This window comes from Lonchura striata, chromosome 4 (assembly GCF_050655825.1).
Source record: "Lonchura striata isolate lonStrDom1 chromosome 4, ASM5065582v1, whole genome shotgun sequence".
NCBI lineage: Eukaryota > Metazoa > Chordata > Aves > Passeriformes > Estrildidae > Lonchura > Lonchura striata.
In genome coordinates, this window is record NC_140706.1 from 27839136 (window position 1) to 27858465 (window position 19330).

At 36.8% G+C, this 19330-nt stretch overlaps 1 protein-coding gene across 1 annotated transcript in view; it reads left to right on the forward strand.

Moving 5' to 3' along the window:
- Positions 1-19330, forward strand: part of LOC146767570 (uncharacterized) — a 64240-nt gene that overhangs the window by 9070 nt on the left and 35840 nt on the right. The window contains exon 2 of the mRNA XM_085577907.1: positions 1-19330. This exon is cut by the window's right edge and continues 11243 nt beyond it. The gene's annotated coding sequence lies outside the window, so the exon portion shown is untranslated.

Below are 19330 nucleotides of genomic sequence, written 5' to 3' on the forward strand. Positions count from 1 at the left end.
AATGGTAATTGGATCCTACAGTTAGGAGGACTCTAAGCTGTGAATTTTAAGCACGCAGTGTTATCTGTGTTGTGGCCTGACTTAAGTTTCTAAGGAATTGCAATAATGTTGCTGCATTTCTGGGGTTTGGTAAGTCTGGTAATACTCTGACACTGTTGAACTGACTATCCTGGAAACACTAATAAATGGAGTCTCATTTTCCTGTTTTCATGTTCATCGTATTTTTTCTTTTCCCATATGTGATAATATGTGGTTGTAGATTCTAAAGTATAGCTGAATGCTTCTATGTGTGCAAGGAAACAAACTTAAAAATGTGATCAAGAAGGTATTATTTTAAATTACTCCAGCTTTAAAAAGTAACTTAGCTCCAGATATGACATGAATCATAATTGTCTTTTCTTCAGGAAGAGAAAACTTGGACTGATCAGACTCTTTCCTTCAGCCATTGTTGCTTGGTAGGAGAGATGGATATAATCTACAGATTTATAAAATAGCTAAATATTCACTGGAAAATGTGCTCCTATTAATATAAATAGTAATTATTCAAAGAGCAATGCACTTACAGGGTGAAGTACTAAATTTAAAGAGATAAAGTGCAGGAGTTCTTAGTGCAGAACTGTAACTGAATGATGAACAGAAACCGAAATAATAGCCAAGGAAGTACTGAAAAGGCTTCAATTAAAGAAGGCTTTTTATTTTTTTAATAAAACTTGCTTATTAAGGAAGTGTGCAAAAAGCAAATAAGTCAGCATTTTTAATGTTTATCAGTATGTTTTCCTTCAGCTGAAAGCTTTTGCCTAACAGTTATGTTGAATATCTCACAATTTTTTTCTGAGTTTTTATGTATTCACTCTACAGAAAAAGTAGAGGTTAATTGGTTAAAAATAATGTATAGCAAAACAAAAAGTAATGATTTTGGACATGTGTTCTGTATTTAACTTGGTATTTAAAAAACACTTTATGTTGGTATCTATTTGTATAGTCTCTAATATTTTCTAATGTATTTCCTGATAAAACATATATATTCTCCAATATATTCCTCGCTATCAAGCTGGATGTTTTGTATCTCTTTATGATTGTCCTCTGAGATAAATAACATTGAGATACATTTGGTGTTGAATATAGTTTGCCAAATAGGAGCAGTCTATTTGAATTTTTAATAATTATTGCTCTTCATTCTTATTCAAGTAAAAAAAAGGGGAAAATTAGAGTTATTGCATCATAGTTGCATTAAGGTATGCCTGAATTGTAAAATCAAATCTTCAACCAAACTAGAAGGAAGGAAAAAAGCTTATTATGCTTGATACCTAGCCTCTTGGAAAAAAACCTTTCATTTCTGGATGGTCAATAATAAATGCTCAAATAGGGTTTCAGTCAATTAAAATATATCTTAAGAAATGCATATAGAAATCAGAAAATACTTAGCAACCTACTTATAGTGGTAACTGGAGGGAAAAGCCCTTCATTTGTTATTACTGGATTGGACTGTTGCTAGTATTAGATAAATTGTTGAGTCTAAATAAATCTAGATGATGATAAAACAGTTAGCAATCTTTTAAAATTCTGAAGAAGTTGTTAAAGTTACAAAATTCGTGTTTACTTACTCTTCTTAGGTTAGCTCTTTGGGATAAGAGGAGCAACTGCTCCTTGTGTTGTAGATATTTGTTATTCATAGAGTTCCACAGAGGTTTTGCATGTATATCCACTTTTTCTGTGTCTAATGGGTGTCCTTCCTTCAGAGGTTTTAGAACACTTGGCAAATGTTTTGTATCAAAGAAAATAGGAAATACATGATTTTTCTTCAAAACTCTGTGACTTGTACTCTTTACTAACTACAGTGTAATATAAAGAACATGAACTGAACAAAAAGCAGTCACTTTAATCACAGTGGCAGAAGGCCACTAATTAAATCACCTTATTTACAGTAGTTTACCTTTTAGCAGCAAAATGAATGTTACTGTTTATTCTGACTATTCAATATTCTTTTTCTACTTTGGCTTGTACCTACTACTGTAACCCATGTCCTGTTTGCTTCTTGAACATTAGTAGCATCACCAGCAGCACGTTGTGTGAGATAGGGAGAGCCTATCCATAGGCTGAGATATCACAGCCACATCTTTTCAGCCTCTCCTACAAACGTGCTACAGGAAATGTACACCTTTATTTTACTTCTGCCAGAGACACCAGATGGCAGGGTTCAACTGGGAGACCATTAGTCTCCATTAGACCAATGTTTTTCAGTGGAGCATGGGATCATACAGGAGAGAAGTGAGCACTCAGATTCTTCATTTCAGCATGATTGTATAAAGAACATTGTGTTTCCATCTTTCCCCCACCTATATGTCTCTTTCACCATGTTCATAGAAGAAAATAATTGAGTATCTGGTCTTTGGCCGTTGTCCACAAATATTCTATCTAGAGGCAAAAGAAGATTTCATTTAAATTTTTTCCATTCCTGAAAATGCAATGCAACATTTTTTTAAAAAACTCAAATGTATATTGAACATAATTTATCCATGCAATTGTAACAAGTTTCAGTCATACTGAGTCTAGGCTAGACACTTGTTCACAGGAGGCTCTGTGGTAAATACCTCATCCCAGAAGGATTCTATGTGATGTGTGCTGTCCTTGTCATACTATATATAACCATTTTAGGGATCTTTTTTAATGATTTGCATCCCTCAATTTCTGATTGCCCAGGAAAGGTTTCAGAAGGGCTGAAAGACTGTGATAAGCCCATGCGTGTGAGAGTATTTTTAAAATCACCTAATATATTTTATTTATCTTCATATTTCTACCTCTAGTAAAAAAAAAAAAATCACTTTTTTTTTGGTGAATAGCTTATCCCACTGTTTTTCATGAGTTTGCTGATGGGCTGGATCTGTTTTACATTTGTGTTTGGCTATGCTGGTATTGATAGATCACTTGAGGGCCCTGCCTTACTCCCAGTTCATGCTTACCCTTCACTGGAGAGCTGCTAACCTGACAAGCTGTTGCCATAATTTTTCTTTGTGACATACTGTAGAGCCTTCTTGTTAAAAATTCCTTGGTTTGTGTTCTGGGGCTCTCAGCTCTGGAGATTTGATGTATGGCTCACTCTTTAAAGTTTCATGGTTCCTGTAATATTTCAATTTCCTGCTGGTGCTGATTTAACACCTCAATTCCTGGCCATAAATTTAAGCCAAAAGTTAACTTTGTAGACTAGCTGTAAATATTTATTATTAATCTTAGAAATAGAAGCTATGACATGTTTTTCTTTGCTGTTTTTAAACATTGAAATGGACTGCTGAAGGAGGCAGTGAAATCACCATCCATGGAAGTGTTCACCAAACGACTGGATGTGGCACTTAGTGCCATGATATAGTTGACAAGGTGGTGATCAGTCGAAGATCTCAGAGGTCTTTTCTGTGTTTCATTAAAAAAAATGTTCTCAGAGGTTTTTTTCCTTGGTTACCTGGATCATCTTAATGAAAATGACTAGTAGAAAACTCTGGTGTTTACAGGACTAATTTCTGGGGGTAACAGTTTCCCAGAATTTTTGAATTCTGCAGCACCATTAACAAAATTAATAGTTAGTAATTGATTTCAGGTTTAAAAGCAGAGCTGAGTCATATCTTAGACATAGTAGCTAAGTAAACTGTTCTGGTAAAGTAAACAGTAATACATCAGAACAAAAGGTTTCTGAATAAGGTATTTGCTGATAAATTACAGCATAGCAGAGCCTGCCTGTCAGGAATGAAGCAAAGAAGGCGTCAGCCTATAGTCCTTTTTTATCCGGAAGTCTTTCTCATTGTAAAAGATTTACATTGTAAGGAAAATACCAAGTATTTGTAGAGGGAGGTTTTGGTAGAATAAGTAATTATTGGGAAGGAAGAAGTAATACTGAAGGTATATTTTTCAAAGACCTCCTATATGTATATTTACATAATGGGACTGATTGATACTAATGGGACTGAGTCCCTCTTTTCCTTGAAATCACCTCTTTGCCAGTGGTGTAAAGTTGGCAAGTCATGGATGTAGCTGCTTTCCTACTTTCTGGTATCACTTAAAGAAAAATATACATTGTGTTCAGATTGTACCATAGCTCAGATTTCCCTGTGCCCACAGCCCTTTTGGGAGCACAGTGTTAACTGTAAGCAGCCTCTGAGCCTTCCTTTCCTGGCCCAGACATAAGCATATGAGTGATAATATGCATCAGTAAACATGAAACAAGTCTTCAGTCTTGGTACTGCTTCATTTTGCAACAATGGCCTCCTTTCTAAATCGAAATAGAAAGATGTAATGCCTTTACCAATTCTTACTGCAAATAACAGTTTCTTCATGGAATGTCTATATTAAGAAGTCTTGCTTTGAAATGACAATTTTAAGGTGATTTACATAAGAAATAACAATGGACATGCAGCATGGAGCTGGGGGAGCTGCTCTGCTTCCCTGCTCTGGGGGTCACTGCTCCTTGGTGTACAGTGGTCCTCTGGTCAGGATCACCACTGCATATCAGAGGTTATAGAAAAGGAAAGGATCTTCTGAAGGTTTTAAAGTGTGTGTACGTCCCTCCAAAGCAACCTGTTTTAGTGCCATTAGTATTGCCTGTGCTTGCCTGTATTCCTGCTTTAAATGCTTTGAGAAGACACTTCTATTTCTCCTGCAGTGGAGATACCATCTTGTAGTTTCACTGCTTGACTCCTGGAGTTAGGATTAGGCCTTAGCAAAAAAGTCTGTGAAGATTCTCAAGGGCAATTAAAAATTGTGAAGCAAAATCATGATGATTATTGAAAATTCCACTGTTACCATGGAAGGTGTTAGTGCTGAATGAGATTAATAAGTTCTTTTAATAAGGCAGCATCCAATTTCTGTTTTTCTTTCATGTAGAACAAAAGTTATTTTTTAAATTTTTGCCCACTTAGTCAAGTTGCAGACAAACAAATACACATCTTGGATTATTAAAATTTTGGAATTACTTTTATTTCTTTTGGAACAACAGACATAATATGCTTTATTTAATGTAAATTCAACTCTCAGTGCTTTCTGTTTTAGGATGGTACCATCTGGGAATTTTAGAAGGGTTTGATGTGCTTATTGTGCTTTACAAGCTCAATTCTCTGGCCAGAATGTGTTTCTCATGATGAAGCAGAAGATTCATATATCTCCAGGCAGATGTTTTCCTGCAGGCTTGGCCCTTAGAAGAAAGGAATTTTAAATTCCTGCTTGACTTAGTAAATGTGCTGAGTGGGAGATACATTTATTCAGTGTTTAATAAACTAGTTGGGAACAATTTTTCAGATGAGATAGAGAAAAAAAATTGTAGTTTGAAATTATGTTTAGTTTTCCCACTAGAAAATTGGCAGTTAACAACTACATTATTTGTCAAAAAATCTTTCAAGCAAGAAACTAAAGTCAGTTCTATTTGCTCAAAACTAATGGTCTAACATTGTAAACAGTTTTTAATAACTTCTTTCATACATAATGCATCCCAAAAGCAACATACATTTGAATGCAGAACAACTGCACTTTTAGGAAAGTACAAATAAAAGACAAAAATAGAGCTTTCTGCTAACCTTTCAAGTAATTATTTATTATGAAAAGTTTGGCTGTAAAACTTTAAGGACTGCATTTTGCATTGAGGTTTTCAGTGGAACAGTAAAGTTATTGGATACAGCAAAAATAATAAAGAATTTTTTTTAGTAACAGGGAGCAACAAATTATTTTTTAAACTATTTTCATACTATTATGCGTAACTGTTTCAGTTAGGTAAGAATTTTACTAACTGTCCTTTATATTTATTTTGGTTTGTCATCAGATTTTGAATTTCATGAGTCCCACAGGACAATTCCCATTCTTGATCTGCATAATCCTCATGGGAGGCATCTGAGTTCTGGACCACCAAAGCTTCTTCTGTCATTATTAGAGATGGTGGATGCTTCGGGTGTTGGGCAGGAATGTGGACTCACTTATGCTCACACAGAGAAATATTCCTGCACTTGTATGTGCTTTTAGGAAACTCCTGGCCTGACATGCTCTGGCTCTTGAGGAATGGAATACACTCAGTGCTGGTAGCTCTGTGAGCAGCTGCAGTGCCAGCTCTGGGTTCAGCTCTGGTGGTGAGAGCCCCAGACAAGAGGCTGTGACCTGGAACCAAGCTTTGCACAGCAAAGGGCACAGGGACTGTGGTGCCAGCCAGGGCATTGGGCACTCAGAGACACGGCAGGAGCTGAGGATCTCCAGATCTTCCTGTACATTGACTGTGAGGGTATAAAACCCTGGGTTTTTCTTTGGAGCTCCTTCTTGGCAACACCAGCTCAAGCTGTTATTCTGTTGTTACACCATGATTAAAATATTTGAGGGATCCAGACGTCTGGGACTCTGCTGTGGGAAACTTGGAGTTGAGCCAATAGAGAAACCTGATGTGACTGTGAGAGTGGCACGTGTGGCTGCAAAGGGAGCTCAGTGCCAGCATGGGTGGCGTGAGAGTCACTGGCAGAGTGGCTTCTGAATGGTCAGGCAGGAAAGTTTCCTTAACACATCCCTTGGTGGCCTCCAGTTGTGTTGTGTCAGAGCAGAACGGGTCAAGTCCATGTACATGGTTTTGTGCCTTTTGCTCTTGTCTTAGCCAGTGTATCTGCACAAGTGCTAGGGCAGTAAATGCCTGGCATACCCACAAACTTCCAGCTCATTTTGAGCTAGAAAAATTTTCACAGAGGTCTGTCTTTAGATGTAGACAAAGGAAGCAGATGCCAGTGGCTGCTTGGAGCAGTTACTTTCTGTTCTAGCTGTGCCAGAGGTGTAACACGGTGTACCTTCTTTTTGCTGCTTTGCTGATGTTGAGGGAGGAAAGTGTGGGAAATCAAAGAATTGCAGTTTTTGCAGAGTTGTCAGTGGCTCTTTCCAGCCATTGATTTCATGCTTTCCTCCTTTTCCTCCTACTTTATGTATCATGCAGCCACAGAATTAATACTTGTTTTCTAGGAATTTTCTCTGACTTTCTAGGCACAGCTTATTTCATCACCCACCCTCCACCCCTTTTGTATGACAAGCCCTTTCTGGTTTCTGGAACCTCAGACAATATAGAAGTGTTATGAGAGATGGTTTTTAGGGAAAAAACTCTTGCAGGAGTATTAGTAGGAAGTGCTTGTGTAGGAGTATGGTAGGAATTTAAATTTGCTTTGACAAACTAGTTGTTAACAGTGAATGATGTTTTGAGTGACCTTTTGTACAGCAGAAGTGGAGTTGTGCTGGTGGTTTTGCAACAGTGGACATTTCCAAATATTCCATCAATATACATACAATTTCAAGGTGACACTACTGCCAAGAATTTACAGAACAAGAGGCAATAAAAACAAACTGAAATAAAAAATAGGAATAATATTTTTAACCATGGTGGTGGTCAAACTCTGCAACAGGTTGCCCAAAGAGCTTGAGGAGTCTTCATCCTTGGAAATAGTAAAAACCTGAGTGGATAAAGCCTGAAGAACGTGCTCTAGTTCAGTCTCCTTTGATCAGAAGGTGGACCCAAGACCTCCAGCAGTGAAAACTCAACCTATTATTCTGTTGTAAGAAAAGCATGCAATAATCCTTTTTTAAGTGAAGGTAATTCCCTGAAGTATTGTTCTGACTTCCCCCATTTTGTGGTTCACACACTTCTGAATACATTCAGTTGTCACTTTAGAACCCTTAATTATTATACAGGATATAAGTATAAATTACACATGCAAAAAAACTAGACACCAGAATCATTGTTAATTAATAGCTCCAGTTTTATAGTCACTAGACAGAAATATTTTAAACAATAAAGAGACGGGCTTTTCTTTCTTTGAAGTCTGCAGTTAAAACTTCAGTTGGCTTAATGAGATGAGGAACTTTATTAATCACATTTTATATCTAACAGAAAATAGAAACTTAAACAAAATGAATAGGTTAGTTATATATTTAAACAGTCTGTAAAACCCAAACCTCAGGTAATAGGAAGTTCCCTCCAACCATCAAGCAGCTGTTTCTGGTCTGCTCTTTGCACAGTGCACTAACTGTTGCATGCCCACCGTGTGTGCATTACTTGCTGACATAATGGTCTGGCTGCTTGGCAGAAGGGAAGAGCTGGGAAGTTGCATTGTTCTATAGGAAGGCTTTTAAATGTGTAGAAGCAGCTTGGGAGTGCACAGTTAAGGAATGGGCCAAGCCTTGTATGTGACAAGACACACTTTGTACTTCACTGGACAAAGAAATCTCTTGATTTGTTATGTTTGAAAGTGGAAAATATTATTGTTCTGTTTGATAAATGAAAATGTTTGTCTGCAAAGCAAGCATAAAAAGAATAGAATAAACATATTTTCTCACTAAAGGGATAGTTTCAGGAAAAGAGGATTAAAATTCTTGGAAAATCAGTGAGGCAGCTACAAGTGTCAGGTGATTATATGGTCTTATGTAAGTACAGTGGTTGGTGTCTAGCCAAGTATTTCTAAAACTTATAGGGTAACTTCACATTTAGGCAAGCATAAATCTGAAAGCACTTCAAAACTCAGCAGTGTTTGCTCCTGTGTTAGAGTTTCTTTTAAAAATGAAAATAAAAACTTTTTTTTTTTTTTTTTTACTACAGGGAATTCTTACAGGGGATGGTGTGGTTAAAACAGGGACTTCCAAGAACTGAATTTTATTTTGCCTTTCTTGTAGATCCCTTGTACTGTAATGGACAGGCCATTTTTGTAGCTTGATTTCTCGCATAATCATAGCAAACATATGTGTGCATATGACACTGAAAAAATACAGTGTGTGTTGGTGGGTGTGGCTGGTGGGTGTATTATCTAGTTGTTGTATGGCAGTGTATTAAAATAATTTTGTTACTGTTTTGTTTCATTTAAAAAAAAAGGTTCCTAACTGGAACTAACTGGGAGAAAAAAATGTTTTTTTTTAAACAAATTTTACTCCCATTTAGTCTGGTAGTGCAGGACTTAATAACCTGCTTCTGAAGGCAACCTGTCTTAAATGAGTAATTTATTTGTATGGTTTGGTAGGGTTTTTTATAATATAATGATTTTTCAAAGTCTTTTTTTTTCCCCTAAGATAGCATTCAGGATGCATTTTTTTCTCTGGATCTTATTTTGCTTGTACATCCACATTTTTTTTTATATCATGCTTAGTTTTTGTGCTGTTTATATCACATCACTTTTCCACTTCAGGTTTGATTTATCTTTAGACTTGTTGAGAAACACCATTGAATATTGAAATACCATTGAATGATTCTCTGAGACACAGGCAAATCTTCAGGTATTTAAAAGGAGAAAAGGAATATTTTTCACTGGCAGAACATTGCTTGAAGGGATGAAGATGACTGGCTAAATCTGGTGAGTACTAATTAGACAGAATTTGTCAGTCTGTCAGTCTTACAGATTTTCTTGATCACATACTGAACATACACAAAGGAAGAGAGTAGATACAGTGAATTTAAGAAAGGTCTTCAGAATTATGCTTCTTTTGAAAGAGATTTATGAACTGATTTCTAGCAGAAGCGTAAAATGTTTCCATATGACAACAGGATGACAGATGTCAGAGAGATCTCAGAAAGAGAGATAGAGTAGACAAGAATCCACTTAGAAATGTATTAGCTTTTACTGAAAGTGTAAATTTGGACATCAGAGAACTTCTGTAATGCCTGCCAGGCTGTGTTCTCTGTCCCACAGGGCTTTTGGCACTACAGTTGCCCACTAGGCAGCATCAGATGAATCATCATGAAAACCAAACAAGACAACTTTACTTAAGAGAGAGAATATAGAATATGAACAATCCAACTGCCATCTGTATGTTTTCCTGATGAATGGCATTATCACATCTTTTTGTGCCAAATGAGTAAACTGTTTTCACCACACAAATACTGTCTATTCCAGCACATATTACATGCAAACTACCAGCACAAATTTCAGGGTGATGTTTGCAATGTGAATTCACTCTGCCAGTTTGAATCCTATCTAACGAGTTCTGGTTAGAAAAGTAATGCCAGAAGAAGTGTGGGTTTGTTGTTAGGTCATGAAAACTTCACAGCTTTCCAGGGGTTTATAAAATTCAGCTGAGTCCATCGCAGTTACATTGCTTACTAATGTACTTAAAACCAGCTGATTTAGTTACAGAGAGATGTACAAGCTGAAAATGTATATGAAATAAAAGAATAATGGCAAATTGGAGACTTGTATGCAGGAACATTTCAGTGAGCTAAAAGAGAATAGAAAGACAATATGTTGTGGTATTCTCTAGTGTTTCACAGGAACCTTCCAGCCCATCTAGCCTGGTTTCAGAAAGGAAAGTAACATTTTTGGTTTACTGTCTATTTAAACAATATGAATATGTATTCTATGTTTGTAGAAAGAAACTTTTAAATCATTACTTAACCTTTAAAATCAAACATCTTTTTTTCAGAATGAAAAAAAGTTAAACTGTCCCTCAAATAAGGTTTTCATATTAAGAAAATATTAGAGATCTAGATTCTCAAAAAGCATTTGCTAGCTTAAATGTAGAGACTTTTAAGATCTTAAGTTTTGGCTCATTGAGTGGTGTTTCTTTGTGCAGTGTGTCTTACATACAGTAAAGCCCCCTCACAGATTTCCCAAAGCCTCTGTGCAAATCCACGATTTCTGGCAGCTCATGTTTATTAAACAATAATGTGCTTTCAGTGGAATAATGTCAGTAGTGGACCAATGGCTGCCTGAGCAAAGCTCTGTGAAAAGAGAAAAGTAATAAAAAAGTAATAAAAAAATCAACTTTTCATATTGATTAGAGAAAACTAATTTACAGCAACAGAATATAAATACAATCAGAATTCACATTTTAAGATGGGTATATGAGGGCAATATTGTAACAAGTTTGACAGTTGTTCTTCCTGGTCATGGTGCTATTTGGTGTTTCTCATACAATGCTGTTTAGTACTAAATGTTTTCAAACCTAGAGGATGCTGTTAGAACTGGTAAGGGCAACACTGGAAAATGCTGCCATTACAAAGCAATAACAGTAAGATTTACCATGAAGAATATTTCCATTAAACAGCTTTCAGGAGTAGTGCAAAAGAAGTTTCTGGAATTGTGCTTGTGACAATGACCTCAGTCTTTGAAGATCCAGCTAGGATTGGATTATACTTGTTAACAGTACACATTGCAAGCTGTTGACAAGTTACACTTCTTTTTATTTTCCCTTTAAGATGTGTATTTGTCTTGCATTCTGTATGTACCTTTCACCTCAAGATATATTTACTAAATAATTTATGACGTACTTGAGGTTCTTTCCCCCCCACCCTTTGTGGCTGAACAAACTGCTGTATGTCAGCAGCATAACTTGTTACAACAAGAAGTAAAGCACAATGCCTAGCTCATAATGCAGTGCAAAGAATTGAGAGACCAAAACCACACCTTTTCATGAGATTCTTGACATTGAAGTGGGCATCTCTGCAAAGAACTCATTAGACTTACTGAAGTTGTTGGGACAAGAATCTCAATCTCGGAACTCTTAAGAGTTCTGGTTTCTGAAATACCCTTTAGTATAAATATCTGACCCTAAAAGAGTAGAGGATCAGAGATTACCTAATGAACTACTTATGCCACTTCCTGCTGCACCTTGCATTTATATGCCAGCTCCTGAAGCTGGCTATGTGATCAACTGTTGAACTTTGGGAAAAAGAAAACAAGAAAACAAGAAGATACAAGATATAAATTTTAAATCATTTTTTTAATTTTAATAATAAAATCAAAGAAGAAGTTTTAGGAACTTGAAAGTAAATCAAATTTGTAATAGTTCTCCTTTACAATAAATAAAGGTGACATGAAGACTTTTTTAGTACCTCAGGCTCATATGCAGTGATTTGGATCTTGAAGAGGAGAGACTTTTTTTAAGCATTTCCTGATACTATTTGCCAAACTCTGCTAAATGATTTACTGAGTAGTTTCAGGGCTCAGTTATCATACAATTCTTCAGTGTTAATATATCACTCTTTCATCTGGAATGGAATTACTAAAGAAACTATTTCTCTTGATATTTTCTTGGAAACAGTAATTATTTTTTGTGTCTCATGGCATTTGATTCCATGATGATTATTTAAAAGTGTTTAAAAAATCTTTAATAATTTCCTCATCATTTCTTTCTTTGTCTTTCACAAGAATCTCTAATATTACCAGTAGCATTTCTGTTTCTCTGTTTCATTCTTTGCCTCATTAATTACCTCATTAGCTCTCATTTGCCCAAAGGGAACCATATTTTTCTTTCAAATTGTGCAGTTTTTAAAAATAAGTAAAATAAACTGGGATCCATTTGTTCAAATCTTTATTCATCCTTTCAGACCAGAACAAATAATGGTGTATGCTAAACTTGTCTTTTTTTTCCATCAGCTGTGTCAGGTGGTCTTGTAGAACATAATATTTGTCCCACCAAGCTTGCCTTACTTCCCTGTTGGGTGATCTGCATTCACCAAGGCTCTGGTGTGGCTGAAGGAGGAATGGGTCTGGAGACAGGGGTTCTGTAACGTGGGACTCCAGCTCTTCCTTAGACCTGGGAGATGAGCAGGAGCTCCCAGCCAGGAACTCTGCTGTACAGTCCTGGAAGACAGAATGGGTCTTTGGGCCCTGCAGTTCCCCTCTCTGCCATACAGGGCTGTGCTCTTTTTGCAGCTTTTGAGCTGTAAACATCCGAGGATGAGAGCTGTAATTGAGAAGCTGTCCCTTAGCAGAAATCCAAACATGAGAGAAATTTTTTCCTATTCTCATGACTAAGAATTTTATACCTTAATTTTTATTGAATTCTTCTGGTTTTTTACTGCCTATAACTCTAAATGTTGTATGTGCAAACATGTATGACCCTGATAGTTGCTGCTTAGCCAGTTGCCTTGTGACTGCATATTCAGTGTCCAAAAAAGCCAGAGGAAAAAGCATATTACATTAGTTACACTGGTTTTGCAAGTAATTTTCTGAAATAACTGCTGGTAAAAAAAAAATGAAACAGAACCTTTCCATAAGTTATAAAATGCAGTAATAAGAATTCATATTTTTAGTTTGTTGTAGCTTCTCCAAAATGTCTACTGTGTTGTTGACTCAGAATAGCTTTCAAACTAGGAGAACTGGATCTCAGCCATGATACTTGCAAAATAAAAATAAAATAAAACAAAAAATAAGATAAAATATAATCAATTTGTTGATCCTCTGTGTTCTGACAACCTAGATTATCCTCACAATAACCTTTGTTATCTTTGATTTTAAAGTCCTATACATAAGAAAGTCAACTTTTTAACAAAGTTTAGTTTACTTGTGCTGGAAATTTAGAACACGTCTGACTGCTTTTCAAACCAGAATAGTGAATTGTGTTACAGCACTGAGAAGGTTGATATATAAAAGGAAAGCAAGGCCAAACAAATATCTTGAAATACAGGTTTATTAAGTTATGATACATGTTAGCTTTGTTAATTCATCAGAAAAGAATGTTTGGATTTTTTTAACTTAATGAGCACGTGAGTCTGTTTATCACATGCCTCCAAAATAAGTGTCTTTGCGGATGTTTTCTCTAAATACTTTTTCTCTCCTCAGGCCATGCTGCACTATTAAATTAAACAATGAATTTTCTTGCTTATTACAGAAGACAGAACACTATGGCAGGCATAGCCCTGGCTATCCTGTGCATAGCACTAACTTTTTAATATCAATTTTAAGATTTATTTAAAGATTAGTAGTGTAGCACGTATATATTTTGTCTGGCAAAACTTTTTAATATAAATTCTAGGAACTGTCTGCACATTATTGTAGTATTTCATTGATGCTATATCTGGTTAGTCAAAAATGATCAGTTCATTTCATTGAGAGTGATATCTGTGATAAATACCATTAATTTTACTGACTGCTAAATGGTCTGGGTCACCTAGGATAATTTTATTACCCTACTTAATTATTAATTGTTTCTTTGTCCTAGTCGTCCTTCCCATATCTGCAATCACATTTCTTTCACAGTGAGTTTCAAACTTACAGTTACTCTCTAGTGTCAGATGTCATGTTGTCAGTGTTACCTCAACAAACCCAGCTGTTTATGACTAGACAGTCTCTTCACAGGCAGAATAAACACAAGCACTTCTGAAGAGGCTTTATAAAACTCTAGAGGGGAAAAGATTAAAGAAAAATTAGAAGTTACTGTGTAGTTAAGGAACTTTGAGTTAGAAAATGCTCTGATACACGCCTGTTTAAATTGCATTTCAATCTGAGGTAATTCACTATTAATGTCTTTTACAGTAAAAGCCTGAAGTCATTTAGTAATGTAACAATTAGTAAGGAATAATAATAGCTTTTATTTGCATATCCTGTTAAAATGTGGTACCTGCTGACTTAGCAGTGAAATTTTGCCCCCTCACCCCCCCTTTTTAAACTTAAAATGCTCAAGTCTGGGTCTACTGACTAGGCTCATACTTAGAGAGGTAAATACTACAAACCTAAAACGTCTTTGCCTTCCAGTCAAGGTTGGTCTATATTGATACTTGCAAAGTTAAGCAGTTATCACATTCTTTAAATATAGCTATCTTGCCTGGGCATAAGAAACCTTCAGCACAGTTTGCACGCATTGTAAATTACTTCAAGCTCTTCCTAAGGAGAATTTTCTTGGCATAGTTTCTACAATGCATGCTTCCCTCATTAGAAGAATAGCTTAAAGAAATAGAGTATGAAACTACAAGAGATTACAAAGAGCTGTAAAATTAACTTTGTGTTTTGTGATAATGTCTGTGAAATCCTTCCTTGTGTGATACAAAGTGGACATGATGTAAAATCCACCATGTGTACAGAGCTGTAACAGAAGTCCTGACAGGGCACTGTTCTAGCACTCCATTGTATAGTGGCCAAGGATATAGACCTCCCTTGCAAAGAAATAACCCAAGGTAGTGCTGTCATCATGTAACATTCAGTTCCAGTAGTTTGCCTTAATTTGAATCAGTCACCAAGAGAGGAAAGGGAAGGAATGCTGGGCATGTGTATATTTGTGATAAGTAATTAGTGTTCATGCACAACACTAACATCCATCAGACTCTGAAGGAATGGAATGCAGTGCATCTGCAGTGAGGACATGTTTATGTTGGATTATCCTGTGCTAATGCAGAGTGTCATTTTCACCATTTGACTCCTGCCACTGTATCTCATGTAGCTGAGCCACCTTACTGCAGTGGGCTGTGGCTTGAGGGCTTTTCAGATGTGGAAATGGTTTGCTTTGTGTATCTATAGTAACCAACTGCTGGCATTTTCACTAAGTGCTGTGCATAAGCTGAGGGTGTGTTACTGTTATTATTATCTGCTTTATAACTTATCCCAGAAGGCAATGTAGTATGTGGAAGCTAAATTTTCTTGAAATAAAACAGTTCATGATCTGAAGTGGTTCAGCTCTGGCAGCAAAGATGCTCGTGAAGTTTAATTGACCCTGTTGAAAATAACCTTTAGTATGTCTAGAGAGACCTTTGAGTGTTACAATTTACCTTTCTTGATCCAAGAAGAGTAGAGTACAATGGCTGTGTGGGCTGTAATGCTCTCAGTGCCTATCACTTCCCTGTATGGTAGACATACCTTTTAGTTAGTGGTACAGCAATCAGCAGGTGAATTTATATTTCATCCAAAACATCACTTATAATTAAACGTCTGATCTTCTCAGTGGTGCCTAGTTCTGCTGAACTGTTTTTACTCAAGTAATAAACGTTCCTTTGCACATTTTAAATAGCAGTAAGTGTAGTGGCAGTTTCATATGGTGAAGGATTATTCAATGACAGCATCTTATCTTACCTATGTGTGAAAGGCAAGAGGTTTTATAATTATGAAATTACCCACTGAGCAAACTTTCTTAATAATGCTCTAAAGAAATTAGTATGAAACACAGGTAAGGGTAAAGAAATTATCAGAAACCAAAATCATCATTACATCATTTTTCCAAATAGAATACTTTAAAACTTGTCAAGCTGCCACTGCTTGGCTTGTGTCACTATGCCCCTTCCCTAGCACCCAGCCAAGTGTGCTTAGCAGCTGTTGATTTCCTCCTCATATGTTTTTTAACTACCATCTCCTTTGGGTTGTGGTGGTAAAACATGAATGGACTTGGGAATAAAAATCAGGGCGGGAACTACAATCACAAAGTCATAGAACGGTTTGTGCCATGAGCAGGGACACTCCACAGTAGACCAGGTTACTCAGAGCCACATCCAGTCTTGAAATGTTGATGGGACATCCACAACTTCTCTGGGAAAACTAATAGTGATATTGTAATAGCGAATTAGTGATGCTGTGATATATTGTGGTATTAGCGAATTAGTGAAATTGCAATCAATATCTGTTGACGTCTTTGCATGTTTTCCAGTGAAATTAATTATGAAGCAATTCTGTCTCTCACTCTTGTTTCCTGTCACCCTCTCTTTGTCACCATTTTACAACAGGTATTTTTCACTAAAGCCTATTTCTTAGTAGGTAATGTATTACAGAGCATGGAGGATCATGTTACAGAACTTGGTGCATATAAGTTTTATACCGTTTCTTCTAGGATGTGTTGTGTCTGTAGAGAACTATTGTAAACTAAAAATACTTCATTACCTTAAAAGCAGACAATTTAAGAAGTCTTCCTGTATATTGTGAATCTGAAGTCAGGTGGAATTCATATTTCATCACTCTGTAAATTATGTGGTTTTAAAACTGTGGTTAGCAGCTTGTTCTGATATTGGCATTCCATAAAGAAGTTAAAAGAGTTTTTGAGAACAGGGCATTATGTTCTCTGCCATGTCAAAAGTGAAAAGTGTAGCAAGTGTGGCTTCAGAACTGGAAGTTCCTGCCAGATGACACAGATTGTATTAAATCATCCAACCCTTATGTTGATACTTTGCTGTGCTGTTCTGCCTTGTGCAGAGATGGTTAAAAAAGATTTGTCCTTGCAAGAAAAGGTAAGTAGACTAAGCACAGTCATCCTGCTTTATTGCTGTAACATCAAGGCACTATAAAATCTGCAAACAAATCAAATGGGAGAGGAATCTACAGCTTTCCTAATTAATTTACATAATCTTTAGCTTTTCTGCTCAATTTTTATGTATGAAGATAGTACCTCATAATTTGTATGTACAATCTCTTACCTTTCCCATGCACATAATTTTAGAATTTTTGAAGCATTAGGATTCCTTCACATCTTTAAATATTTTAATTATAAATCCCTCTTGATTGATTGAAATTAACATCCTCCTAAACATCCACAAGTAATGATTGCTGTTGGCTAATTTTTATACCATTGCTGATAAAACAGTAGATGATGAGTGATCTAACAAGTATTTCAACATTCTGCCAGCAATTATTTGTTTAATTAAATTATACATGATAATGTAGGGTATTCACAGCTGCTCTACTGCAGCCTGCCTGTATGGGTAAATCTCAGTTTATATTCCCTTACTGGGTGCAAAATTCCTTATATTCAGTGAACTATTGGGTAAGAGTTGCATAACATAGAACAGCTGGCCTTTTTTAAAATAATACCCTAGATTATGCAGAGATAACATTTTGGAGTTAAAATATCAAGCATTTTCCTGTCTTTTTTCAGTCTTGCCAGAACACACAGTACCAAACCTATAGTTCTCAAAGGCATGGAAAAGAAGTTGGGTATGAGTTTTAAAACCTGCTGCCTTGCTGACAAGCATAAAGAATCATGGTAACACCAATCAGCAAATCATCACCTTCTGGCTCCTCCCAAGTTTCAGCAGACTTCCTACCAGACCTGTGAAGCAAGCTGTAAGAATTATCTTCCTCTAGGCACTAGGCAGCAGTTTCCAAGTCAGTTTGCTCCACAATGCCTGCAGAAACTTGGTGGAAACAGCAGATTTTATCTTGCCTAGGGATTATAGTCTGCTGCCTGAAAAGATGGTGTTGACAGTTTGTTCCCTATTAAAAATGCAGTAGTACAGTATACAACTTACATAATCATCCACTCAGTAGTAGAACTCTTCAAAGCACATCCTTACCAATCTCCTTTGAATATCAGCAGGGACAATAACCCTGGGGATTATCTGAATATATCTGAGGAACAAAATCTGTTTTTGGGATATCCTTGATTGTTCAACTTCACTTTTTCATATCTGTATGTCAGATAGGAAGGTTGGAATCATCTAGACTAATCCCCATGCCCAAGCAGTGTCAGCTAGAACCAGTTGCCTTTGACCATGGCTGTGAACTTTTTAATACCTCCACAAGTGGAGATTGCAGAGCCTCTCTGGGCAGCCTATGCTGGTGTTTGGCCACTCTCACCAGTAAAGCATTGTCTTGTGTTCACATGGATTTGTGTTTTCATTGTGCCCATTGCCACTTGACTTATTGCTGGGCACTACTTGAAGGTCTGTCTCTCTCATTCTTTCCTTGCATATATTTATTGAATGATAGAATAATTTGGCTTAGAAGAGACCTTTAAAGGTCAACTAGTCCAACTTTCCCTGTGATGAGTATGGATGAAGCTGTGAGCTATACCCTTCCTCAATCCATTACACCCATTGATGTGCCTGAGCTTTCTCTTCTCCAGGCTGAAGAGTCTCAGCCTCTTCTCATACAACAGATGCTTCAGTCCCTTTATCACCTCTGTGCTATCCATTAAATCCATATCTCTTTTGTATTGGGCATTCCAGTCCTGGTCATGCAATGCTCCAAACTATGGTCACACAAGTGCTTAATGGAGGGGGAGGATCATTTGCTGTGACCTATGGTCATTGCACTTCATATTACCCGGGATGATGTTGGCCTTCTTTTCTGTGAAAGTGCACTGCTGGTTTGTGATCATCTTGTCCACCAGGACCCCAATGGCTTTCTCTGCAGAGCTTCCTTCCAGCAGGATGGTCCCTGGTGTATATACTGCTTGTGTTTATTCTTCTCCCACAGTTCTTTTCAGGACTTTGCATTTTCCCTTTTTAAAATTCATGAGGTTCCTCTTGAACCAACTCTCCAGCTTGTCTAGGTCCCACATGGTAGCACAACTATGTAAGTGGTTCAGCTGCTCCTCCCAGTTTTGCATCATCTGTGAACTTGCTGAGATGCACTCTGTCACATCATTTCAGGTCATTAGTGAAGCTGTTAAACAGTATTAACCCCAGTAATGATCCCTGGATTACACCACTTGTGACTTGCCTCCAACTGGACTTTGTGCTGCTGATCACCACCCACCAAGCCTGGCCATTCAGTTAATTTTCAAGCTGTGTATTTATCTAGCCCTTAATTTGTCAGCTTGTCTTTGAGGATGTTACAGAGTCTGCCTTAACTCAAGTTGAGGTGAACAGCTTAAGCTGCTCTCTCCCTCATCCAACAAGCTGCTCATCTTGTAAAAGGTTATCAGATGGTTAAAG